At 40.3% G+C, this 27,542-nt stretch overlaps 1 protein-coding gene across 15 annotated transcripts in view; it reads right to left on the bottom strand.

The window, feature by feature from the left end:
• Window positions 1-27,542, bottom strand: part of ENOX2 (ecto-NOX disulfide-thiol exchanger 2) — a 331,670-nt gene that overhangs the window by 149,427 nt on the left and 154,701 nt on the right. For 8 of the 15 annotated variants that reach the window (XM_062183757.1, XM_062183753.1, XM_062183760.1 and 5 more), the window contains one exon: window positions 5,515-5,636. The exons of the other annotated variants lie outside the window; for them this stretch is intronic. The gene's annotated coding sequence lies outside the window, so the exon portion shown is untranslated. The remainder of the gene's footprint in view (window positions 1-5,514; window positions 5,637-27,542) is intronic. 15 annotated transcript variants of the gene reach the window in all.

Below are 27,542 nucleotides of genomic sequence, written 5' to 3'. Positions count from 1 at the left end.
TGAGCCACACCCATTGCCTGACAGCTGCATTTCTCTAGTAGACTAATGTGTCTACTAGACATATTACTGCCAACACAGGAGTCCCCAAAAATGCACATCTTCATTTTTCCTGAAATGGGAACCTTGATTTTGCTTTTTCTTATGTTTTAGTTAAGATGTTCTCTTTGGGGGCCAGCATTGTGGCATAGCAGGTTAATTTGCCACCTGCAACACCGGCATCTCATAGGGGTGCTGTTTTGAGTCCCAGCTGCTCCACTTCTGATCCAGCTCCCTACTAATGTGCCTGGGAAAGCAGTGGAAGATTGCAAAAGTGCTTGGGCCTCTGCACCTATATGGGAGACACAGAGAAAGCTCATGGCTCTTGGCTCCGGACCAGCCCAACTCTGGTTGTTGTAGCCATTTGGGGATGAAATCAGTGGATGGAAGCTCGTTCTATTTCTCTCTGTCTCTCTTCTCTTTTTCGTAACTCTGCCTTTCAAATAAATATTTTTTTAAAAAAAGATGTTCTCTTTGCTTTAGGTATTGAGGCTAGAAATATAACAGTTGCAAAGCAGTTATTGGTGTCTACTGGGGCAAGATTTCTTTCTGCCTTAATTAGCACTGCTTTTAAATATCCCTGCCATCATGTCCAACTTGACATAAACCTGGGATTCCCATTTTCCTCCAACTAGGAATTTCCCAGTGCTGAAATTGCCTAGCACAAGGGAAAGAATAAACAATCAAGCTGGTCTCCAGGCACAAAGCAATTCCATTTCCAACTAGCCGATGAGGAATGTGAAAATGAGATTAGGGTCTAATCAAGGGAGGATGGGAAAGATGGTTACACTTTGGTTCATTATCCTCAGCCCCAAGCCAAACTGGGTGGTTGTGCCTGTGTGGGACAGGCACTGGTACAGCCAGAACCAGGGCTCCAATAAGGATCACACTAGAATAGCTGTGTGCAAGTCAGAGATAAGTAAACACCTGGAGGCCAGGAGGCCAGTTAAGGTGCTATTAGAATATGATATAGGCTGGTGACAGTACTGTTAAATATTAACTGGAATATGAAGGAGACTGGTGCCATGGAGTCAATTTGAATTGTTTGATGGTGGCAGGTTGTACCATCAACCCAAGTACTAAAGTTTGAGTGGAAGAGCAATTTGAGGATCTTCCTTGGCCATGGAGGCAAGGGAGAAAAGTTATGAAAGAAACCTGTGAAACACAGCTTAAACAGATACTCTAAATGAAGGCATTATAAGTTACAAGTGGTCTTAGACTATATGCACTGAGACAGGAGACAAGTCTACCAAGTTCCTAGATTTGTTTTAATCAGTTCACTTAAGATAGCGATTAGTGCTCAGCAGAAAGTTTGAATTCCCCTAAAATCCCACTATTTATATAAGCGATGGCCTTTCAAAGGAAAAAGGCTGAATTATAAAAGAAATTGGAGTCAATTATTCAGTTTAAGGCCCTTTCAATGCCAAGAGTTTCAACATATTCTCAGGATTTAATCGCTCAGTTCAACTTCATAATAGTACATGCAGATAAAGGGAGCCCAAGTTCCTCCTGGTTTCAGAAAAATATTGATTACCATCTTCCTGAATCCACTGTGGAGTTTTGCCCACCAGGTGTCTCCAGATACAGTGCACAGAAGACCGGTTTTAAGACACAAAGCAGCCTGGCGCCGCAGCTCACTAGGCTAATCCTCCGCCTGCGATGCCGGCAGCCTGGGTTCTAGTTCCGGTTGGGACACTGGATTCTGTCTCAATTGCCCCTCTTCCAGGCCAGCTCTCTGCTGTGGCCCGAGAAGGCAGTGGAGGATGGCCCAAGTGCTTGGGCCCTGCACCCGCATGGGAGACCGGGAGGAGGCACCTGGCTCCTGGCTTCGGATTGGCGCAGTGCGCCGGCCATAGTGGCCATTTGGGGGGGTGAACCAAGGGAGGGAAGACCTTTATAGAATAATAATAATAAAAAAAAGACACAAAGCAGCTCTGATCTGTGGGCCTTATGCTCCCAGAAGCAGGGCTTCTCAAACTGTTTCTTTGCTGAGCAAGCTCTTTGCACACTATGGTTAGGGCTCATCCAGCAGAAAAACAGTTTCCCATCTTATGTATTTTCCAACAATAAAAATTTGCAGCAATGTGTACCAGACTTGGAGCTTTACTCAGATCTACCAAGTCCCTCATTTGGGGAAGTGACTCTGATTGAGTGTGGAGTCTTCAGTGTCTTTGGACAGATGTATCTATTCAACATGTGGAGGCCTGTGGGCAATTTGGATTCAAGCTCCGGCTGTAGCCACCATTTAAGAAGGCCTGCAGACAATAACAAAGATTAGACACAAATGCGGAATGATGTAGTCAGAGGCAAATGTTTATCATGCTCTTGTTTTTCCCAAAGTTGTGAAAATTCAGAATAATAGCAATAAAAGGCATAGAAGGTTGGTGCTGCAAAGGCAGAATACCTATTAAGGACATTGCTACACTTTCAGTACAACCTGATTTTCAAAGAGCAACCTGGGCCAGGAATCAAGAGGTCATAATTCTGCCAAGCTGCTTCTTTCTGAGCTAGAGCTAACATGTTAAGCATCTACGAGGGTACTTCAAAAATTTTATGGAAAAATGGAATTATAAGTTCATTTTGATGTGAAAATTTTAAAATCCATGCATGCAAAGAGCCTTCAAAAAGTTTGTGGAAATGTGCAAGTATGCACTAATTTCACAGTTCTTACCAAAATAAACTCATCTTTTAATTCAATTTTCACAAACTTTTTGAAGTACTCTTGCATATATCCCAGATACTGTGGAAAGCACATCCCTGTTTACTTATGTTGTCTCATTTATTTCTTCACAACCACAATATGGGTCTTATTATTTTCCCCATTTTTACAGGTAGCACAGAGTGTTCAAACATTTGTCTAATGTAACACAGGTTACACAGAGTCCAGGCTAATCCGATGACTAAGCCTGTGTTCTTAACCTCTTTGAATCACTGCCTGTCTTCTACACTAACATCCTTACTTATGGTCTATACTATTTATTATACTGTATTGTTCCTTTCCTTCGTTTCTTTATGTATCGGTAGGACATTTGGACTGGATGATTTTACAACCTTCCTAATTCTAAAATTCCAATAATTTCATCAGGAAAGAAAATGAAAACTATCTTAGTTTTTCCAAGCAAGTGTAGATAAAGTTCTGGCAGACAGCATTCCAACTTGGATCTTTTTTTTTTTTTTTAATTTTTTGACAGGCAGAGTGGACAGTGAGAGAGAGACAGAGAGAAAGGTCTTCCTTTTGCCGTTGGTTCACCCTCCAATGGCCGCCGCGGTAGGCGCGCTGCGGCCGGCGCACCACGCTGTTCCGATGGCAGGAGCCAGGTGCTTCTCCTGGTCTCCCATGGGGTGCAGGGCCCAAGCACTTGGGCCATCCTCCACTGCACTCCCTGGCCACAGCAGAGAGCTAGCCTGGAAGAGGGGCAACCGGGACAGGATCGGTGCCCCGACCGGGACTAGAACCCAGTGTGCCGGCGCCGCAAGGTGGAGGATTAGCCTAGTGAGCCGCGGCGCCGGCCTCCAACTTGGATCTTAAATTCTATGCTATGTAACGTTTTCTGCTGCAAATGTTAGGTGCTGGAAGACCTGGAGTCCTGAATTTCCTGTTCATTTTTCTATAGTTGGAGCAACCTCCACAAAGCAGGATGGTGAGCTTTCCCAGAAACCAGGCCACTGTTGCTCCCTGCACTCCACGCTAGCAAATCACAAATTGTGAAGACTCACTGTCATTCTCTACCTCCCTCAAGTTAAACAATGAATGCCTCATAGTTCTAGAAGAGAGGTTAAGCCTGGTTCCTAGTATTCAACTCACTTCCCATTGTTTTCTACTTCTGGGCAGGAGCTGGGCTGGCTAAGATCACCTGAGAATCTGGCATGGCCCAAGGATATCTATGAAGTCCAACTTCTTATTTATTTGCACATTTTTATATAGTTGGGGCAGCAAATATCAAATCTCAATAATAATTAAGAAAAAGCCAGAAGTGCCTTGAGGACATTTAAGGTGAAATGCCTACATGAAGAAGGTTCCCTTAGATATTTCATTTAAAAATCTGAAAATAATGTTAAACTCCTTGGTGCTGCAGCTGAATATTAAATAGAAACATCTTAGAGAAACTTGCCTGAGAGCTATATGAATTCTAAAGTATGAAAACAAGACACAGTAGAAAACTGTAAAAGAGAAAAGTGATAAGTTTGCTTTATCAAAAAAACAAAAAAAAACAAAAAACAAAAAAAACAAGACAAAGCATTTTCCTCCAGGGAGGAATGAGGCATGATGGGAAATCTGCAAACAATGGACTTCTGAAAGATTTCATGTGTTTGTTTAAAAACCAAAATAACAACTCAAGCCCCACAGTATTGACAAGGGACAAAGGCTTGAATTATTCACATGGGACAAGTACTCTCATACCTAATAGAACATAAGCCCTGGGATATTTCCAAAAAACAAAGATGTTCAGACTCAGTCCCCTTCCCAGTGTGATTTGAATGATTTTTGCTAGACACCACCTTCTCCTAAATCTCTATCATAATCCAGACACAGTGCTAAAATTGCTTCCTGTTGTCACTCATGTAAGGCTCAACAAGGAAGCGCATTTGTAGTGGTGATGGTGGGAGAGCGGGGATGACGAATGAGAAGGCACCTCTCCATTTATTTTCCAATTTGTCTCTCTGTCTGCATTTCTGTCTGTCTCAATGTCAGCATTTTTTTTTTGTCATTCTCCCAGTCTGTCCCTCAATTTCTCTCTGCCTGTTTGTCCTTGCCAGTTTTGGCACTCCCTGTCTACTTACCTTTTCTTTTAAAAAATCATTTTATTTATTTCAGAGGTAGAGAGATTGGCTGGGGCAGCAGCAATGAGTGGAGGGTGGGAGGTTCCATCCACTGGCTTACTCCCCAAATGCATGCAACAGTCAGGCCTAGGCCAGGCTGAAGCCATGAACTGAGAACTCAGTCCAGGTCTCCTACCCTGTTGCTTCCTGTTTTTATATGTCCCTATCTCTCTCAGGTCTGTCTCCCTGTCTATCCTGTTGCTCTGTAGTCCTCTATTATCTATTCTCTTTCTCCTTCCCTCTTGCTCTCCTTCTCCTTCCCTCTCTCCCTTCTTCCCTATGCCTGTCTGTATCTCATTTTGTCTCCATGTGTCTGTGTCTCCTTCTGGATTTCTGTTTGTATTTCTCTAATGAATGGCCTATGATTGCCTTTTTTTTTCCTATTTCTTTTTTTCTTTGCTTAAATATCTGTCTCCATTTAACTGTCCATGTCTAACTCTCTGTCTGTCTTTTGATCAGCCTGTCTAGTGCTTGAGGCCTGGCCTTCTTTTGTCAGTCTTGACCACTCTACCTCTCTATCTCTCTGTGCCTCTTACTTTCTGCTGATTTCTATGTGTAAACATCCAAATGGAGATGGAGTAGGACTCAGGAAATTCATGTGGCTTCGGGCAAATCTGTTCTCTGTGCAGTTTTCTTATCTATAAAGTGAAAACATACCTCTAAGATCTTTAAGGTCCTATGGTTCTAGAATTCCATGTGTCTCTGAGCACTAAACATATGGGATCCTATCTTAGATCAGGCTCCATGATGTAATTTTTATCCTCACAAGTCTGTCAAACCTGTAAGTTACAAATTAAAGAAAAAAAAATCCATGAGAATAAACTGCTGATTTGCAAACACTTTGAAAGCCAACCTGACAATTGCAAACCTCTGCTTTCTCATTGACTTACTTACCTCATACAGGATCACCAAAAAAACCCCCATAAATTCATAAATTTCTCCAATGCCAACACTGCCACAAAGAAAACTGGACTTGGATCATTGAATAGAGTACCATCCTTTTTAGTAAAAATGCACCTTGTTCCAAATTTCTCTTGTGTTACACTGTTCTTGGGAATGTTATTTGTAGTCATTCCACTTTCCTGGGACAGCTATCCGTGGATGTTATACCTTTCCTGGGAATGCTGTCTGTGGAGGTTGTACCTTGCTTCTGCGTATTGTAGATAGTATACTTTGGAGGTTCTCTGCTGTTAAAACATCTCCCAACCTGAAGAACTCTCCAATATTGTTTGCTCGGCATTTCTTTTTCTCTTATGCAGCTTTTGAGGGACAACTGAGAATATATTTCTGTAGTTTTGGGTTGGTAACTTGACCACTGGCAAGTTCATTAATACTTTCCCCATACTGAATGGGTCTTATGCTAAGAACTGTGTACAATAAATATAATCTCTTGGCATATTTTGCCCATTTTCTGAATGGATAAACTGGAGATGGGGACATACTGGAAGAAAGGATATTAATTAGCAAATTGACCTTGGGCCTGCGAGACCAGCCTGTGACATAAAAATTCTAACTCATTAGCTAGGCTAGGCAATTGGCAATGGTTGCCCCTGAGAAAGATGGAAACGGTAGAAGCACAAAGCATTTTTATTCAGGAAAAAACTGTTACTTCCAAATATCTTGACATAACGTACCCTGCACTCTGGCAAATGAATTTTCAACTGTGAAGGCATTATACTATACACTTTTCAGAATATTTTCTATGACTAAAGCAGAAAAATTTCATGCATTCTATAAGCATCTTTAATTACTCAAGCTTCTATTGTCTTTTATTCTCAACATTTTCCCTGGAATGAGGATGTCAAATTCCCTGTGTGGATGTGACAACATTCATCTAACCCCAGTGACTATCTTGTCCCCTCTCCCTTAATCTCCCCAACATTAGCATACCTGTGCTCGTTCATGCACATGCTTGCTCCCTTACAAATTCATGCTTCCCACCCCCACAGACATGCAGAATGAATTTTATCCAAGCTGTAGAGATAAAAGAACAAGGTCATGTAGCTAAAGAATATTGGTCCTGAGATACAGATCTGTAGAATTTACACAGTCTAACTCCAAGAAACATCTTGCTTAGTTCCTAAAGCTTCACATTTTCTGCAAAATGGCACGATAGGCAGCAGAAAAATAATCTTTTGTAGCTGCATTCTTTGTACCTTAGGGTGGCCATGGACAAAAGGAGTATGATGGTAAAGGGGTTACCAATTCAAAATTGGCCTGCCCCTTTTACAACTGTTCTAATTCTTTTAGCACTGCTTTTTCAGAATGGGGATATATTTGTACTTAACTGTCGTGACCCTTGGGTGGTCATTCATTTGTTCTAATGTCTCTTCTTTTCAATGACAATGTAATGAGATTTAATTGCTTCATTTGTAGGTATAAGAAATAATAGAGAGATGCTATGTATCCTTTACCCATTTCTCCTCAATGGTAGCATCTATAGTACAAGAAGATATTGACATTTATATGGACAAGACACAGAACATTTCCTTTACTACAAGGGTTCGTCCTGAATATTGCTCTTTCACAATCACCTGCTTCCTTCCTTTTCCCACTAGTTTATTAACCCCTGGCAACCAGCCATTTGTTCTGTGTTTCTGTAATTTTGTCATTTCCAGCATGTTATAGAAGTGGAGTCATACAACATGTAACCTTGCAGGCTTTTTTCTTTTCTTTTTTTTAAAGATTTATTTATTTGAAAGGCAGAGTTACAGAGAGAGAGAGAGAGGCAGAGAAAGAAAGGTCTTCCATTTACTAGTTCACTCCCCAGATGGCTGCAACAGCCACAGCTGTACCGATCCAAAGCCAGGAGCCAGGAGCTTCCTCTGGGTCTTCCATGTGGGTGCAGAGGCTCAAGGGCTTGGGCTACCTTCTACTGCTTTCCCAGGCCACAGCAGAGAGTTAGATTGGAAGTGGAGCAGCTGAGACTTGAACCAGTGCCTATACGGGCTACTGGCACTGCAGGCAGTGGCTTTACCTGCTACCCCACAGCGCTGGCCCCATCAGACTTTTTTTTTCTACTTAGTGTAATTATCTGGAGAATCATTTATATTATTACATGTATCACTACTTTGATCTTTTTATTACTAATATTCTGAGACATAGATATACTACAAGTTAATCATTCACCCAATGAAAAGCCCTGAGTCGTTTGTAGTTTTTCACTATTAGGAATAAAGTTGTTATAAACTTTCCTGGACAGGTTTTATTGTGTATGCGAGTCTTCACTTCATTGCGATCAGTGTCTACGAGTTCAACTACTGGGTCCTAAGGTAGTTTCATGTTTAAAGAAACAGTCCAAACATTTCTACATTGGCTATAAAATTTCACATTTTCCCCAGCAGTGTATAATGATTCCATTTCTCTGCATATTGATCAGAATTTTGAGTTTTTATTATTTTTATATCACTCTGGTAAGTGATATATCATTGTAACTTTAATTTAGATTTCTTTAATGACTGGTGATACTGAGCATCTTTTTAAGTACTTTTTTATCACCTTTATATACTCTTCCATAAAATTCCTGTTGCTATCTTTTGCAAATTTTTTAATTCAATTATTTTTGTTTGCCATTGAGCTTGATACATTTTAAATATCCTAGGTACTAATTCTTTGTGGATATGTGTTTTGCAAATTTTCTCCCATTCTGTAGCTTGTCTGTTTATCTTCTTAATGCAGTCTTTCACAGAGAATGAAAATATAATTTTAATGCAATCTAACATCAATTTTCCTTGTATAGGTGTACTTTTGGTGTCAAGTCTGAGTTGTTTCCATGTCCCTATGTCCTACAGATTCTTTTCTATTTTTTCTCAAAGTTTTATAATTTTACATTTTAAATTTTCATACAAAGAGATTTGGATCAAAGTTCATTTATTTTTATTTTTATTTTTTTAACTTTTATTTAATGAATATAAATTTCCAAAGTACAGCTTATGGATTACAATGGCTTTCCCCCCCCATAACTTCCCTCCCACCCACAACCCTCCCCTTTCCCACTCCCTCTTCCTTTCCATTCACATCAAGATTCATTTTCAATTCTCTTTATATACAGATCAGTTTAGTATATATTAAGTAAAGATTTCAACAGTTTGTACCCACACAGAAACACAAAGTGAAAAATACTGTTTGAGTACTAGTTATAGTGTTAAATCACAATGTACAGCACATTAAGGACCGAGATCCTACATGGGGAGTAAGTGCACAGTGACTCCTGTTGTTGAGTTAACAAATTGACACTCTTGTTTATGGCATCAGTAATCACCCTAGGCTCTTGTCATGAGTTGCCAAAGCTATGGAAGCCTTTTGAGTTCACCGACTCTTATCATATTTAGACAAGGTCATAGTCAAAGTGGAAGTTCTCTCCTCCCTTCAGAGAAAGGTACCTCCTTCTTTGATGGCCCCGTCCTTTCCACTGGGATCTCACTTGCAGAGATCTTTCATTTAGGTCATTTTTTTTTTCCAGAGTGTCTTGGCTTTCCATGCCTGAAATACTCTCAGGGGCTTTTCAGCCAGATCCAAATGCCTTAAGGGCTGATTCTGAGGCCAGAGTGTTGTTTAGGACATCTGCCATTCTATGAGTCTGCTGTGTATCCCACTTCCCATGTTGGATCGTTCTCTCCCTTTTTTGTTCTATCAGTTAGTATTTTCAGACACTAGTTCAAGGTTCATTTTTTTGGCTATGTTTGGTCAATTGCTCCAGGATCGCTCATTAAAAAGATTATCCTCTCTCCATTGAATTGCTTTTGTACACTGGAAAAATCAGTTGGCTGTACTTATGTGGGTATATTTCTTTGTTTTCTAGTATGTTCCATTAATCTGTTTATCTTTCACCTCACCAATACCACACAGTCTTGATTACTGCAGTTACACAGCAAGACTGAATATTGGGTAGAGTGATTTATTCTTTTTCAATTCTGATTTAGCTTTTCTAGGGCTTGTACCTTTCCATATAAATGTTAGGATAAGCTTGTCTATGACTCCAAAAATACTTTGCTGAAATTTTGATGCAATTTTCATGAAACCTAAAGATCAACTTGGGGGAGTACTGAGATGTTTACTATATTGTACCTTCTGATACATGAACATAATGTCTTTCTCTATTTACTCAGGTATTGTTTGATTTTTAAAATTTATTTATTTATTTATTTAAAAAGCAGACTGACAGGGAAAGCAGAAAAGACAGACTGACAGACAGACACACACACATATCTTACACCTACTAGTTTACTCCGCAAACGTTCGCAAGAGCTGTGGGGTGGGCGAGGGCCAGGGGTAGGCTGAAGCCAGGAGCCAAGAACTCCATCTGGGTCTCCCATGTGGGTGCAGGGGCCCAAGTAGTTAGGCCATCCTCTGCTGCCTTTCCAGGTACATTAGCAAGAAGCTAGACTGGAAGCACAGCATCTGGGACTTGAACTAGTGCTCTGATATGGGATGCTGGTGTTATAAGTGGCAGCTTAATCTGCTATACCACAACAAAAGCTTCAAGGTTTCCTTGTTGAAGTATTTTTATCACTGCTGGTTTGGAATCTTTGTCAGATAACTAACAATTTGGTCATGTCAGTGGTGGTACCTATTGATAATTATTTTTCATTCAGTTTGAAATCTTCAGGGTTCTTGGTATGATGAATTATTTACAGGTGAAAGATGGACATTTTTGCATATTATGTCATGAGAACCTGGATCTTATTTAAATCTTCTGTTTTAATTGGCATTGTATAACATTTTAGCAGGGGGGATGTGGGGTGCATTGCCTCATTATTGCCAAATGGATATAAAAACCCAGGCACCCTATGTGACTTGCATTGACATCGGGGGAAGGTACTCTCCTCATTACTGATGGCCGGAGTGGGAGTTTCTGCTCCCTAGCAGTCTCCAATTACACCTTATTTCGATGAACTCACTTCTGGGTGATAAAGATAGTCATTACTCTCCACGAGGTCTCCTCTGACATCACTTCAATAGATAGGAGTGGTTTCATAACTGTTAACTGTCTGGGAGGAGTAGAGTCCAAACTCCTCCAAGGTTGTTTCCATACACAGCATGAGAGGAGGGAGGTGGTTCACTGCTGGCCAGTAGGAATGAAAGTTCCAGATCAGTACTTTGCCTTCCATCACATCATCCTGGTGGAGGTCCCTGGCAGGGGTGCTGGACTGACTCATTAGAGCTTCATGAAGGTGAAAATCTAGGTTCCCCACTTGGCTAGAAGTGGGTAGGAGTAGAGCTACAGCTTTTTCTGCAGTGTTTGACTGGAGTAGCAAGCTAGCTATTTTCTATAAGCTTTCCATATCACTAGACTGTTCTTTCCTGGCCCTTTGCCTGGAGAAAATGAGGCTCTTTTTGGGGTTTTTATTTTGTCTGCACCCTTTAGTGTTTCTGAATTTCCAGGTTTTTCAGCTCTTAGTGTGAGACAAATGAAGCAAAACAAAAATCCAGGGAACTTACTGCCACATATTTCATCAGGTCTTGAGTTCTCTAGATACTCTGCTTTCTCTGTATGTTACAGTTTTCTAATAATTTTAAAATATACCATAACTGGGGTTTTCAGTTTTAGTTAGTGGGAAGAATAGGGAAAAGCACATCTACTTCATCCTCCTGAAAGTAGCTCTTTCCCCATTTGCCTTAAATTTTAAGATGCTTATACCTGAAGGGAAATATATAGTCTTGTCTCTTCATATAATTTAATCTGCTAATCTTTAAGGTCTTCCCTGTTACACACTGAACCATCCAACACAAAAATACACTGAAATCAGACAACCACCTCCAAGTTTCTTTTCCTCATTATAACATTAAAAACTCTTCCTCCTAAAAAGGTATAGCTCAGCTCTTTTTTTTAACTTTTATTTAATAAATATAAATTTCTAAAGTACAGCTTCTGGATTACAGTGGCTTTTCCCCCCGCATAACTTCCCTCCCACCCGCAACCCTCCCATCTCCCACTCCCTCTCCCATTCCATTCGCATCAAGATTCATTTTCAATTATCTTTATATACAGAAGCTCAGCTCTTTTGATGGTGGGACTAGAGGAATATCTGTTGCAAGGAATGAAGAAAGGTATTAGGTAAGGCCTAATAACTAAATATAGCTAACACACTTACAGATCCAGGGTAGGAGCACATTTTTTCTATAGCTACCCATTCCTCATATAGTATAATCTTCCAGTAGAATGCCCTAATTCAGCATTATCTGCCACTATTAGCTTAATATATTATTAAGATTTTGAGTACCAAGGTCATAATATGCAGAATTAAAGCTTCTGGTGTTGGCAACACCCTGAAAGTACACGTATGGAGTACTTTCATAATTTAAAATAACACAATTCAATGAAAGACGTTCAACGGATTAATGGAAGGTTGAAAACCCAAGAACTATTAAATTTTAAACCCAGTTCTCTCAGTCATTTGGGGCCACCTCATGCAAATTAGTATTTCTCAGAATCATTAATTCTCAGGTACAAAATGAAGATAATGATTGCTTCACAGAGGGAAAAGTTAGTAGAAGCAAGAGGAAGCAATACTAGCAGTGACAACTGTCATTTACTCAGCCTCACTTGCATCAAAATCACCACACCAAGTACTTCATTATTCACATATTTATTTTAGGGTCTCAGGTGCATAAAATTGGATTTATCATTATACTTGGTTCTTGACACATTCTCTACACTGGTCCCCTAGTCATTTAGCCAGTTATTTTATTTTTAAAGCAGAAAAGGTTTTTGTTGGAGAAAGGACAGCACAGAAGGGGTTTGGAAAGGATTGTAGGCCGCCCAGAGAGACGGCAGGGAGGCTGAAGTGAATGTTCAGTGCCGCCAGGCAATGGCAGCAGCCTATTTACTTATGTTGTTTGTTGGGAGTGGTCCTGTTGCAGAAGGGTGGGTTGGTAAAGTCCCTTTTTTATGATGTCTTATATCAGCAATTTCGAAGGTCCAGGTGAAGGTTCTCCCAAGCAATAGATGTTCCACTAACCCTTAGATTATCTGCTCCCAGTTTATTGGGTTTTGGGGTTTTAGGCCTCAGTCACCTAATGGGTTCTAACAGGCTTCAGTGGCCTAATAGGTTCTAAAAAATCCAGCATTTGAAGGAAGGAAGGAAAGAAGGAAGGAAGGAAGGAAGGAAGGAAGGAAGGAAGGAAGGAAGGAAGGGAGGGAGGGAGGGAGGGAACTTCTGATGTTACATAGAAAAGGACCCTGGGGGAGAGGGTATCAGGGAACAGGGACATTAGCCAGTTATTTATTTATTTTTTTGATAGGCAGAGTGGACAGTGAGAGAGAGACAGAGAGAAAGGTCTTCCTTTACTGTTGGTTCACCCTCCAATGGCTGCTGCGGCTGGTGCACCACGCTGATCCGAAGGCAGGAGCCAGGTGCTTCTCCTGGTCTCCCATGCGGGTGCAGGGCCCAAGGACTTTGGCCATCCTCCATTGTACTCCCGGGCCACAGCAGAGAGCTGGACTTAGCCAGTTATTTTTATTTTTTAATTTTATTTATTTATTTATTTATTTTTGACAGGCAGAGTGGACAGTGAGAGAGAGAGACAGAGAGAAAGGTCTTCCTTTACTGTTGGTTCACCTTCCAATGGCCGCTGCGGCTGGCACACCATGCTGATCCGAAGGCAGGAGCCAGGTGCTTCTCCTGGTCTCCCATGTGGGTGCAGGGCCCAAGGACTTCGGCCATCCTCCATTGCACTCCCGGGCCACAGCAGAGAGCTGGACTTAGCCAGTTATTTTTATTTTTTAATTTTATTTATTTATTTATTTATTTTTGACAGGCAGAGTGGACAGTGAGAGAGACAGAGAGAAAGGTCTTCCTTTGCCATTGGTTCACCCTCCAATGGCCGCCGCGGTTGGTGCGCTGCGGCCAGCTGATCCGATGGCAGGAGCCAGGTGCTTCTCCTGGTCTCCCATGGGGTGCAGGGCCCAAGCACTTGGGCCATCCTCCACTGCACTCCCGGGCCACAGCAGAGAGCTGGCCTGGAAGAGGGGCAACCGGGACAGAATCTGGTGCCCCAACCGGGAATAGAACCCAGTGTGCCGGCACCGCTAGGTGGAGGATTAGCCTAGTGAGCCGTGGCGCCGGCCTTAGCCAGTTATTTTTAAAAACATTTATTTATTTGAGAATGAGAGTGAGGTGGAAAGGAGGGAAGGAGAGGGAGGGAGAGGGAGGGAGAGGGAGAGGGAGAGAGGGAGAGAGGGGGAGAGAGGGGGAGAGAGGGGGAGAGAGAGAGAGAGAATCTTCTATCTGCTGGTTCATTCTCCAGCTGGGGCTGGTCCAGAGGGAAATCAAGATCTCTGAACTCCATCCAGGTCTCCCACATTGGTGTCGGGAACCCAACACTTGGCCATCTTCTGCTGCTTTCCCAGGCACATCAGCAGAAGCAGAGTGGCTGGGACTTGAACAGGTGCTCCAATACGAGATGTTGGCACTCTAAATGGCAGCGTAACCCACTGTGCCACAATGCCAGCCCTAGCAGGCTATTTTTAATAATTTAACAAGCACCTGCAAAACCACAACCCAAAACATGAGCTAAAAAAGTATTTACTTATTTATTTTAAAGGCAGAATGATGGTGGTGGTGAGAGTAGGAAGCAGACAGAATGAGACCAGGATCATCAATCTGCTGATTCATTCCCCAGATGGCCACAACAGCTGGGGCTAGGTCAGGCTGAAGCCAGGAAGCACAAACTCCATCTAGGTCTCCCATGTGTGTGGTGGAGGCCCAAGCACTTGGGCCATCTTCCACTGCTTTCTTTACTAGGTGCATTGGCAGACAGCTGGATTGGAAGTGGAGCAGCTGAGCTTGAACCAGCACTACCATACGGATGCTGGTTTCGCAAGTGGCAGCTAAAGTTACTATGCCACAAATGTGGTCTCACAAGCTAAAATCTTGAAAATATGTAATTATGAGATTCCCTACATCCCCAACCCACATGCCCACCTCCCTTCAGCCAAGTTAACATCTCCCTCAATTCTGAATTCTCTCTTGTTTTTCTTTCTTTTCTAGTTTTATTACACCTACATATAATCAGTATAATTTTTATTTTTAACTTTATAAATATATAATGTGCTTTTACATAATATTTTAAGGCTTATTTTCATCTAATATTATATTCCCAAGATTAATCCATATTGTTGTGTGTGGCTATAGTTCATTTGTTCTGAATGCTGTATAGTATTTAACTGCATGAATGTACCACATTTGATTAATCCATTATTAATATTGATAGGGACTTAGATTACTTGTAGATTTTTCTGTTGTGAATTATCCTTCTATAAACATAATTGTACGTGTCTGTTGTTATACATGAATAAGAGTTCCTCATGTGTATTTACCTTGGAGTATAATTTTTGGCTCACAGGATGTATCAATGTTTAGCTTTCAGAGATAATGCCAAAATGTGATCCCAAGTGTTTGCAGCAATTTATATGTATGAGGGTAGTTCAAAATGTTTGTGGAAAATGGAATTAAAAGTCTACATTTTGCACAAACTTTTCAAAGTCTCCTTGTATTCCCACCAGTAACTACAAAATATCATGTGGCTCCCTATTTATAAGCCCTCTGTCACATTATGAATTTTGCATGTTGAATATATCCCTTTTTTAGCTGTTATTTCTCATCTGAACCACAGAACACAGAAAATTATTTGGCTGTCTCCTCAATTCCCCAAGGGGAGTACAAGGGTACTTCACAAAGTTCATGGAAAATGGAATTAGAACATAAGTTTACATGGGGCAAAAAAATCTTTGAAATGCATGCATACAAGGATTCTTCAAAAAGTTCATGGAAATGCATATTATGAAAACACTAGGCATGGATTTCAAAAATTTTTCTGTACCAAAATAAATTTACTCTTTAATTCTACTTATCCAGAAACTTTTTGATGTGCTCTTGTCTCTGTCTAGCATTGTTCTGGAGCATAAGGAGAGAAGTTCATTCTTTTTATACATTGGATTCCTTAGGGCCTGAGCACTTTCCATGAACCCCAGTTGGGAAAGGCTTCCTAGTATTGGCACTTTTTTTTGTCAATCACTGGGTTATAAGATGATATCTTACTATGATATAATTTGCATTTTCCTGATTACTAATGACATTGAATCTCTCTTCACTATTGGCCATATGTGTTTGCAATTCTGTGAAATGTCTGTTCATGTCTTTTGTCTATTTTCTATGGAATTGCTTTGGCTTTCTTAATAATTTTTACAAATTCTTTATGTACCCTTGATGTTATGTCTTTGTCAGTTGTCTTTTGTGAATATTTTCTCTCAGTTTGCAACCTGTATTTTTCCTTTTTTAAAGTTCTACTTATTTATTTTTGAAGGAGTTATAGAGAAATATATAGGGGGAGAAAGAGAGAGAGAGAGAGCAAGAGAGTGTGAGAGAGAAATAGAGAGAATATCTTCCATCAACTGTTTCACTCTCCAGATGGCTGTAATGGCCAGGGCTGGACCAGGTGGAAACCAGGAGCAGAAGCTTCATCCAGGTCTCCCACGTGGGTGGCAGATGCCCAAACACTTGGGCCATGTTTTGCTGCCTTTCCCAGGCCATTCACAGGGAGCTGGATCAGAAGTGGAAAAGCGAGGACATGAACCAGCATCCATAGGGATGCCAGAATCCCAGGTGGTGGCTTTACCCCATACACAACCACAGTGTTGGCCCCTTTTCTCATTCTTTAAGGTGTATTTGAATGAACAAAGTTTTATATTTTAATATAGTCAAGTCTGTCAATCTTTTATTTTAGAGTTAATTCCTTTTGTATCTTAAAATCTCTTTTACTATCTCAAGGTCAGTATGATATTCATTGACATTTTCTACTAAAGGTTCTAAAATTTGGTTACTGAAATTTATAGTTGCAATATTTTGAATGTCCCCTCCAAAATTCAGGTTGAAATTTAATTGCCATTGTAATAGTTTTGAGAAATGGGACTTTTAAGGGGTGATTAGGTTATGAGGGCTATTAAGTGTATATAGTAGGTGTATGGACCCCCTTCCCCATTCCTGTCTCTCATAATTTCTCGTCATGTGATACCCTCTGCTATGTTATAATGCAGGAAGACTTCTCAGCACCTTGAACCATAATGAAATAAACTTCCATTGTTTATTATTTGCATAGTCTGTGGTTTTCTGTTACAGTGTACAAAATAGACTGAAATAATACTCAATTGATATTGTATATTCAGATAGTATAAGAATTTTTTTTCACCTTTTTCCTTACGGATAACCATTAACCATTTTCCAGATGCATTTATTACATAGTCTCTACATTTTCCACTTATCTGACATGCTAGCTTGATTTTTATACCAGAGCTCCATACATTCATGGCTCCATTTCTGGGCTCCTTACTACATTCTGAAGTTTTGCATTCGTTATTTCATGTAATATTCATAATAAGTAATGTAACATTGATTATTTCATTTAATCTACAATATCTTCTTAGTAGGCAGGTGCTATTTTCTTCATTTTACAGATATAGGAAATTATGGCTTAGAGAAGCTGGTTACTTGCTCAAGATCACAGACTAGTTGATGGCAGTTCTAGGCCAAGCCTTAAAGCAGCAAGCAACACTGGCCCTTACCTTATGTCCTCAGAAGGATGTTGTGAAAGTCAGCAAACATCATCATGGGCAGTAACTTTCCGTTTAGCTCTGTACTAGCTACCGGGTCGGTTGAAGTAGGGTCAGGGTAATGTTAAGGAAAGACAGAGGGTGTGCTCAAATGTCACTCACTCACAGATGGCCTTTTCCTGACCACCCTATCTAAACTGCAGTTCTTTGTTCATTTGTATCAGGGGTCTTCAAAAAGCTCATGGACAACATGTATTATGATAAAAGTAAGCATGGATTTCAAATGTTCATCACCTCCAAAAGTACCTGGCTTAGGGCAGGTACTTGTTAAGATTTAGAATGAATGAATGTGTGGACAAATATACAAGGTAGGGTTTTTGTCACTATAGAATGGACCATAACACAGAAAATATGCTGAGCTCAAGAAAAGAAATCCCATGAAAATAAGAAAAGCCTATTCACCCGTTGAGTACATTTACTGGGTACATGAAGCACTATGATGGGTACATGAAAAAGACAGGTCCCCTGTCTTCATGAACTTATAAGCCAGTCGAATCTACGTATGTACATACATTTTGATAATAGAGGACAAGAAAGAGTAAGTGCTATTGAGAGAAAAAAATACTACTTTGAATACAGGACAGTTGAATTCAGACTGGGAGACCTGGGTAGGCTGAATGATAGAAGTGACATGTCAGAGCTTGGCCTTGACAATATTTTCCTTCAAATAATAAGAGAACTGTAGTATATATTTATTCAGCCAAAAAACTACTACTTATAGGTATCTAGGCATGAAATAGCCAGAGTTGTGGTAAATCATTTTCATTTGGGGGAGCAAATTGGAGTTTGCCTGATGAAAAGAAGGAGGATATTCTTAACAGAGGGAATGAATTTAAAGCACAGAGCATGTTCTGGAAAGGAGTCCAGTATTGCTTTAACAGAGCTCAGGGAGAGAGCCTACAATGTTGGCTGGGATTTGCAGTCGAGAGTTCAAGCTATTTGAAACTTTTAAGAGAGTAAGTGACAGAGGAGGCAGGTATGCCATCACAGGCAGTTATTTTCCTTCTTTCTCATTGGGTATCTTGCTTGCTGTCTCTTTCCTCATTTTCTCATAACAGAACATTGTGAAAATGAGGAGAGGATAGGAAATCCGGGGATGTGGGATCAGGTCATAGTTTTGCCACTGAAATGTTGCATGATATTTAGAAACATAGTTTGATTAAAGCTGAGGGAGATTGTTCTCTGGCCTAAGCCATTTCACCTGGAAATATTTTCTACAAACTGCTGCAACAGTAATACCTGCTTTCAGCCACCATCACCCCTTCACAAGAATCACCGCTGTAGTCCCAGACATACACAATGTGAAAGCATCACTCCACCATGTTGGTTGAGAACCACTGAACTAGATGATTTCTAAGTGTCCCCTCTCTTAAAAACCACTCCACCTTGATTTGTTGTTTATTCACAAGTAAGATTTCAGTCTGATAGTGAATCTCTTTATGGAGATTGCTTGTCGCTTCTGGAGGTGTTCAGGGATACAAATTCATGTCCTGGAAGAAAACTAACTATGAGTGGCCAAAGAAATCTGAAAGACTTGAGCACCTGCTCCACAAGGAAGGGGATGGAATTACTTGCAAAAATAACTCAGGGGCTCTCTTAGAAGCAACGGCAGCCTGATTCCTTTCAAAGAACATTTGTGAGAAATAGTCTGAGTATGTGTGTTGCAGGGAGAGCAAGGTGCAAAGAGATGGAATTCTAAACTATAGAAATAACCTTGAAGGTCTAAACCTCAAATATAATTTGGATGGGGGTGACAGCGTAAGGTAGAGAGGGTAGAAGATGATCAGTCCAATTTTGATTAGTTATTTTTAAAAGCTAACTGATTCCTTAGAAAGTTTTAAATTGCATAGAAATGAAAATGTACCCTCAGCATGAAGCTCTATGGAGCCTAATTATTGGAGAAAATGTTTACTGAATTAGTTTTAGAAATAGAATACCAAAAATGCCTGTTTCATAATCCAGGGCAAGTATTTGCTTCTCAAGCCATGTTCAGTCTGCAACCGGGAGCCAATTAACACCCCAGAACATTTCTCAATGAAAAATCTGTCATTTCATAGGATACTTAGATAGGCTTAAGTTCCTATATTGTGGTTATCTCTTATCTTTTACTATTTAAGTAGCCATCAATTCAAACCAAAATAATTTTCATTTTCATATCCTAATGATATCACTAACACACAAAGGAAAACTCTGGAAATGGACTAGGCATCTTTTTTGCTTACTTCAATTCCTACATCTGCTTTTCTTGCAAACAGACTATAATGAGACTCCTGAGAGAAAAATAAAAGAGGCATAGGTACTGATTAAATGAGGGTGTGTTCAGTTTTATTCAATTTACATAGACTCAGTAATTCTAACTAAAAACTAACAAATGTGATCCTTTAGAATTCCTAGGGAAGTGTTTTTCATCAATGGAAGGGGGCAGCTCCATTTACTAGATGTGGGCACTGAGTAGACTATAGACAGGTCTTATTCATTTCCCAGTTTCTGCTAGAAATTAGCAGTCATTGACTCTTTCATTCAACTTCACCTGACACACAGTAGGCATCCAATAAATGCTTGCCAAATAAACATGTTAGCATATTATTTGTTTGTAATTGCTGCTGAAAATGCTTCCAAACTGGTTGCATAAATAGGCTAAATGTTATCCTCACAGTTCTTTAAAATTTTAATTACCAAGCTTTTAATTTCTTAGAAATGACTAATTTTTATAATCCTAAAGAATCTAGATGGGAATTTAAGAGACTGCCTTGTGCCAAAAGAAGCTGCATTTCCCTTTATAGACACCAGACAGAACTTTTCCAGACCTCCTTCTGTGTAACCAAACACTTTCAAGTAGCAACCAAACATTCCTAAGTGCCTAAGCTGTCTGAGCGTCTTAGTAGAAGACAGCTGGGGCCACAATGTTAGAATGACTAGATTCCACCACTTCATATTCCCTTTGGCACATACCAGATTCTATAGCTATGAGACAGGTGGGTCCTGCTACTCTATTTTTCCCTCAGAGAGCACCTGGAATATGTCTGGAAGACAGATCAAGAGCTTCACTGCCAACCAGTATAGGTGGGATGACTAAACTCTTGTACTGCACAGTTGGGAAAACATACTTTAAAATATGCACTTCTACTTTGGGGGACAATGGGATAGAACAGGTGACACTGGGGCTTCTCCAAAAAATCCAGAAGTTGTGAGTTTTCCATAGTTACAGGAGTGCCAAGGGAATACACAAAAAGAAAATAGCTATAAAATAGACTTGATGAGAAAGAACAGAGCCTAAACAATGTTACATGAGAGAACATTTGTGACATATACAACAGAAAAATCACTAATTTTCATTACATAAAAAAACTCTCACAAGTTCATAATAAAAAACATAGAAAAATGAGGAAAAATTATAACAAACAAGTGAAAAAAGCATTGTGGCTCAGCAGGTTAAGCTGTGATGCTAGCATCCCATATTGGAATGCCAATTCAAGTCTTGGTTGCTATGCTTCTTATCCAGCTTCCTGCTAAATATACCAGGGAAAGCAGTGGAAGATGGCCAAAGTACTTGGAGCCCTGCCACCCATGTGGGAGATCCAGATGGAGTTCCAGATTCCTGGTTTTAAACTGGCCCAGCCCTAGCTGTTGTGGCCATTTGAGGAGTGAGCCCGGGGATTGAAGAGTTCTCTCTAGCTCTCATCGCCTGTCACTCGGCCTCTAAAATAAATAAAATAATCTCGAAAAAAAAAAAAAAAGGTAGGGGCCAGCGCTGTGGCGTAGTGGGTAAAAAGCTGCCACCTATGTACCAGCATCCCATATTGGCACCAGTTTGGGCCCTGGCCATTCCACTTCTGATCCAGTTCTCTGGCTCCTGGCTTCAGATCGGCCCAGCTCCAGCCATTGCAGCGATTTGGGAAGTGAACCAGCGGATGGAAGACCTTTCTCTCTCTCTCTGCCTCTGTAATTCCTAGATTGCTGTAATTCCCCTGTAAAGTCCTAGTAAACATTTTCAAAATATGTGTAGCGATAGGCATTTGGCCTAGCGGTTAATATGCTACTTGGGGCATCTCATATTGATTGGAGGCCAGGCTTTGCTCCAGATCCCAGCTTCCTGCTAATGTGGACCATGGGAAGCAGCAGGTGATGGCTCACATTGTTGGGTCCCTGCCACCCATGTTGGAGATCTGCACTGTTTTCCCACCTTCCAGACTGAGCATGGCCCAGCCCTGGCCAATGTGGACATCTAGGGGGAGAAACAGTTATGGGAACTCTCTCTTGCTATCTGTCTCTGCCTATCAAATAAATAAATAAAAGTATAAAAATAGCTTAAAAGATGAAAAATATGTTCAAATTCTCATTCATGAGAAAAATGCAAATCAACCAATGCAGAGTTGTCATTTCTTTTTTATTGTACTGTTATCAAGCATCATTTTTAAACATTTTATTGAAATACAGTATATATGCCAAGAAAAACAAGAAAGTATAAAGATAAGTAAATTTTGCATCCTCTGATCACAGTGATAACAAACTTCCAAATTAAGAACAACACATTACTAGTACCCCAATAGTCCTCATTATTTCTCCCCTCTCTATTTTTTAAAGATGTATTTTTTATTTATTTGAAAGACAGAGTTAGAGAGAGAGGTAGAGACAAAGAGAGAAGTCTTCCATCTGCTGGTTCATTCCCCAGATGGCCGCAACGGCCAGAGCTGCATGCACCGATCCAAAACCAGGAGCCAGGAGCTTCTTCCAGGTCTCCCATGTGGGTGCAGGGGCCCAAGGACTTGGGCAATATTCTGTTGCTTTCCCAGGCCATAGTAGAGAGCTGGATCAGAAGAGGAGCAGCCGGGACTAGAACCAGTGTCCATATGGGATGCCAGTGCTTCAAGCCAGGGCTTTAACCTGCTGTACCACAGCGCTAGTCCCTCCCCCTCTCTATTTTTTAACATGATAAAGAAGAATATATTGCCATTTACATAGTATGATTCAGTGAATCAATATTAATAACTATATTCTGAATGATATGACAAACACAGACTTTTACACTCTATGTACTAACTACCACAAATAAAAGAAAACGTGGTATTTGTCTTTTCAGGTCTGCTTTATTTCACTTAGCACAGTGATCTCCATTTTCATTCATTTGTTGCAGATGTCAGGATTTCATTCTTTTTTATGGATGAGTAATATTCCATCATGTATATACACTGCATTTTCTTCATCCAGTCATCAGTTGATGGACATCTGGGTTGATTCCATATCTTAGCTATTGTGAATTCAGCTGCTATAAACATAGGAGTGCTGGTAACTCTTTCATATGCTGATTTATTTTCCTTTGGGTATATTTGCAATAGTGGAATATCTGGGTCATATTGTAGATATTTTTGTAGATATTTTAAAAAATATTTATTTATTTGAAAGATAAGGGTTACACAGAGAAAAGGAAAGAGAGAGAGAGAGAGGGAGGGAGGGAGGAGGGAGGGAGGGAGAGAGAGAGAGAAACAGAGAGAGAGGGAATATTTTTCATCCACTGGTTCACTTCCCAAATGGCTGCAATGGCCAGATGTTGGGCCAAGCCAAAATCAGGAGCTAGGAGCTTCATCCAGTTTTCCCACATGGGTGGCAGGGGTCCATGCACTTGAGCCATCTTTTGCTGATTTCCCAGGCACATTAGCAGACAGCTGAATCAGAAGTGGAGCAGCCAGGCCACAAACTGGTGCCCATATGGGATGCCAGTGTTGCAGGCAGCAGCTTAATCTGGTATACCACAAAACCAGCCCCAAAATATTTTTAGTTTTCTGAAGAATATCCATACTGCTTTCATAATGGTGTACCAATTTGCATTTCTACCAACAATGTATTATGGTACCTTTTTCTCTACATCCTTGCCAGCATTTGTTATTTCTTGATTTTTGGATAATAGCCATTCTAACAGAGGTGAAGTGATACTTCATTGTGGTTTTTATTTGTTCATCGTTGATGGCTAGTGATCTCGAGCATTTTTCATGTGTCTATTGGTCATTTCTATTTCATCCCTTGAAAAATACCTGTTCATAACCTTTGCCCATTTCTTAATTGGATTGAATGTTTTGTTGAGTTTCTTGAGTTCTTTATATATTCTGGATATTAATTCTTCTGTATAGCAAGGAAACAATTAACAAGGTGACAATACAACCAACAAAAGGAGAAAATATTTGCAAACTATGCATCTAATAATGGACTAATGTCCAGAGTTGTTATTTCTGACCTGTCAAATTGGCAAAAATTCATAGGATTGATGATATTGCATGCTGGCAAAAAAATAGGCAATGACACTCTGAAATACCACAGTTAGGAGTATGACTTGGTGAAACCTTTGCAGGAGTCTCTCTGGCATTATTACACATCAAAATGTACACAGGCCTTAATACCTCAACACTCTGATCTTAATGGATTCTAGTTAAGAGTAAATACTTGCTCACATATACAAAGAAGTATGATCACAGACAAGCATTGTCATCATGGCAGTGAAGAGATAGAAGAAATCTAAATATCCATTAACAGAAGGATCTCAATGGTAAATTTCATAAACCCTGATATTGTTCACCAAGCAGTTATTAAAATGGAGAGAAAGTCAGAATAGAAGTTATCCTTTTGGGGAAGTAAGTGACTGGGAATGGACAAGGGAGTCTTCTGGGTTAGCAGAAATAATCTGTGTCTTATTTCAGGTGCTAGGATACCTTTATAAATTATCTATGAAACTTCACTGGCATCCACATAGGATTTTTACCCAATTCATCAAAACATTTTATTTTTGAAAAAAAATTCTTTTTTATTTGAAAGTCAGGAAAAGAAGAAAAGAGAGTGGAAAAGGATAAGGGAGAGGGAGATATCAAGAGAGATCTTCCATCCACTGGTTGGAATGTCTGCAAAAGTTGGTACAGGGCCAGGTGTTGGTCTAGTCCAAGCTAGGAGCTGGGAACTAAATCTAAGTTTCCCATGTGGGTGGGAGGAACCTAATTTCTTTAGCCATCACCGGCTGCCATCCAGGGTGTGCATTAACAGGAAGCTGGAATCAGGAACTAGAGTTGGGACTCAAACCCACGTACTTTGATATGGGATGTGGATGTCTCAAGTGGCAACCTAACCATTGTGCCAAATACCCACACCAACAAAAATATGTTTTTTAAAAAAATCAACAAAACAAAGCAGATTTGGAAGACCCCATGCTTTAGTGCAAAAAGGACATCATTGGGAAGAAGGAATTATGAATTCTGGGCTCCTTTCCGCCCAAATTAGCTTGGGACCATGGACAAGCCACTTGGGCTGAAACACAGTTGACTGACTTATAAAAGTGGGGTTAACTTTGACTATGACCCTGTCAGAATAAGATCGAAGTCGGCGAACCCTAAAGGCTTCCATATCCTCAGCAACCCATGACTAGAGCCTAGGGAGATTACTGACGCCATAAACAAGAGTGTTAAATTGTTAAATCAACATCAAGAGTCACTGTGTACTTACGTCCCATGTGGGATCTGTCCTTAATGGGTTGTCCAATGTGAAGTAATGATATAGCTAGTACTGAAACAGTATTTTTACACTTTGTGTTTACGTGTGGGTGCAAACTGATGAAATCTTTACTTAGTATATACTGAATTGATCTTCTGTATATAAAGATAATTGAAAATAAAAAAACTTTGGTTTTAAATTGGAAATTACATAGAAAATTAATCAATTTTTTAAAAAAATATCATGTAGGATCTCTGTCATTAATGTGCTGTACACTGTTATTTAATGCTATAACTAGTACTCCAATAGTATTTTTCACTTTGTGTTGCTATGAGAGGGCAAACTGTTGAAATCTTTATATATACTAAACTGATTTTCTGTATATAAAGAGAATTGAAAATGAATCTTGATGTGAATGGAAGGGGAGAGCGAGCAGGAAAGGGGAGGGTTGAGGGTGGGAGGGAAGTTATGGGGGGGGGGAGCCATTGTAATCCATAAGCTATACTTTGGAAATTTATATTCATTAAATAAAAGATAAAAAAAAAGTGGGGTTAATTATATTCTACTTAAAGGTAGAGAACTGGGTCAGGTAATTTCAATATCTTTCATTTCCAGGCTTTATAATTCATCATAAAGCCCTAACAATTCAGTATGATATACCTCCACTAGGTTTGTTTTGTTTATCCCATCTCCTTCATTCCTACTCCCAAAATATTGATTTAAGTTCATTTTTCACTCTGTGGGCCACTTAAAAGGCTTAAAACTTGTCTTCCTAACTCTGGTTTTGTTCCTTTATGACCGATAATGAAAATGCTTGTGTTAGAATATCTTCTGAAAAATTAGCTCAGATCACAACACTGCCTTCTTCAAAAACTCTTTTTTTTTTGACAGGCAGAGTGGACAGTGAGAGAGAGAGACAGAGAGAAAGGTCTTCCTTTGCCATTGGTTCACCCTCCAATGGCCGCTGCAGCCGGCGTGCTGCGGCCGGTGCACCGCGCTGATCCGATGGCAGGAGTCAGGTGCTTCTCCTGGTCTCCCATGGGGTGCAGGGCCCAAGCACTTGGGCCATCCTCCACTGCACTCCCGGGCCACAGCAGAGAGCTGGCCTGGAAGAGGGGCAACTAGGACAGAATCCAGCACCCCGACCGGGACTAGAACCTGGTGTGCCAGCGCCGCAGGCGGAGGATTAGCCTATTGAGCCACGGCGCCAGCCTCTTCAAAAACTCTTAGAAAGCAGTGGAGCACAATGCAAAATGCACATTCTCTGTCGTCTAAAAATCCAGGTTTGAAGAACCTACTGGCTGACTAATCTTGGACAGTCTAGTAAGGTTCTGAATCTCCATTACTTCCTGTATAAAATGAGATTACAGTTGTCCCACGGTTATTGCTGGGAGATTGTTTCAAGGATCCCTCCCCAAGAGATAACAAAATCTATAGTGCCTTACCATGGTGTAGTATTTGCACAGAACCTATGCACATCCTCCTGTATACTTTAAATCATCTCTAGATTATTTGTGATACCTAATACAATGTAGATCCTATGTAAATAGCTGGTATACTGTATTGCTTAGGGAATAATTGTAAGAAAAGAAGTCTGTGGGGGGCCAGCACTGTGGTATAGCAGGTAAAGTTGCCACTTGCAATGTTGGCATCTCATATGGGTGTGGTTCGTGTCCCATCTACTCTACTTCCAATACAGCTCCCTGATAATGGCCTGGGAAAAGCAGCAGAAGATGATCCATACGGTTGGGCCCCTGCTATCCTCGTGGAGACATGGAGAAAGCTCCTGGCTCCTGGCTTTGGTCTGGCCCAGCACTGGCCATTGTGACCATCTGGGGAATGAACCAGGAGATGGAAGATCTCTATATGTCTGACCCTCTCTCTATATATAACTCTGATTTTCAAATAAATAAATAATAAATAAATCTTTTTACAAAAAAAGTCTGTGCATTTTCACTATAGATGCAATTTATTTCCCAATATTTTTGATATGTGATTTGTTAAATCTACTAAGCATGACCAATACATATGGAAGATTGGCTTTACTGATAGGCACTTCTTCACAAGAGTTACAGTGAACAGACTTTCACCTATTGCTGTGTCAAGTCCTTAGTTACAATTAACTTCATCAGCTAGTAGCCCAGGGAGAAGGCAAAATCAAGTTCCTTAGCTACCACTACTTGACTCACTCCAATTAAGGCAGAAAACACTTCTGGGCAGTCTGAGCTGCAACACAAAGCTTTTCAATCAACTGACTGGCTGTTTGACAGGAGGGCAAAAAGTGAAAGACATCACCTTCTTTGTAGACTATGCCATGCAGAGAGTGGCACCCCACTGCAAAGGACAACAGTCTTAATTGATGACAAGCCTCAGCCTGGAAGATTCATAGTCCTCTCTGTACACACCTAATGTAGTATAAGAGCTGCTTAACAGAGACCTGGCACAAAATCAAGAAAAGCTGAAATCTGGTTACCCTGCTGAGATAATTTAGGATGCATTAGTCAATGTTTCTCAGGCTGTTCATCCTAGATTGGGTTAATTATGGAGGGGAATAAAAAAGTCCAGATTAGAAAACAGCTTGCCAGCAGAACCACTATATTTGTAT

Source organism: Lepus europaeus, chromosome X (assembly GCF_033115175.1).
Source record: "Lepus europaeus isolate LE1 chromosome X, mLepTim1.pri, whole genome shotgun sequence".
In the NCBI taxonomy this organism is placed as follows: Eukaryota; Metazoa; Chordata; class Mammalia; order Lagomorpha; family Leporidae; genus Lepus; species Lepus europaeus.
Note: the sequence above shows the minus strand (reverse complement) of the source record. Positions and strands in the feature narration are given on the sequence as shown.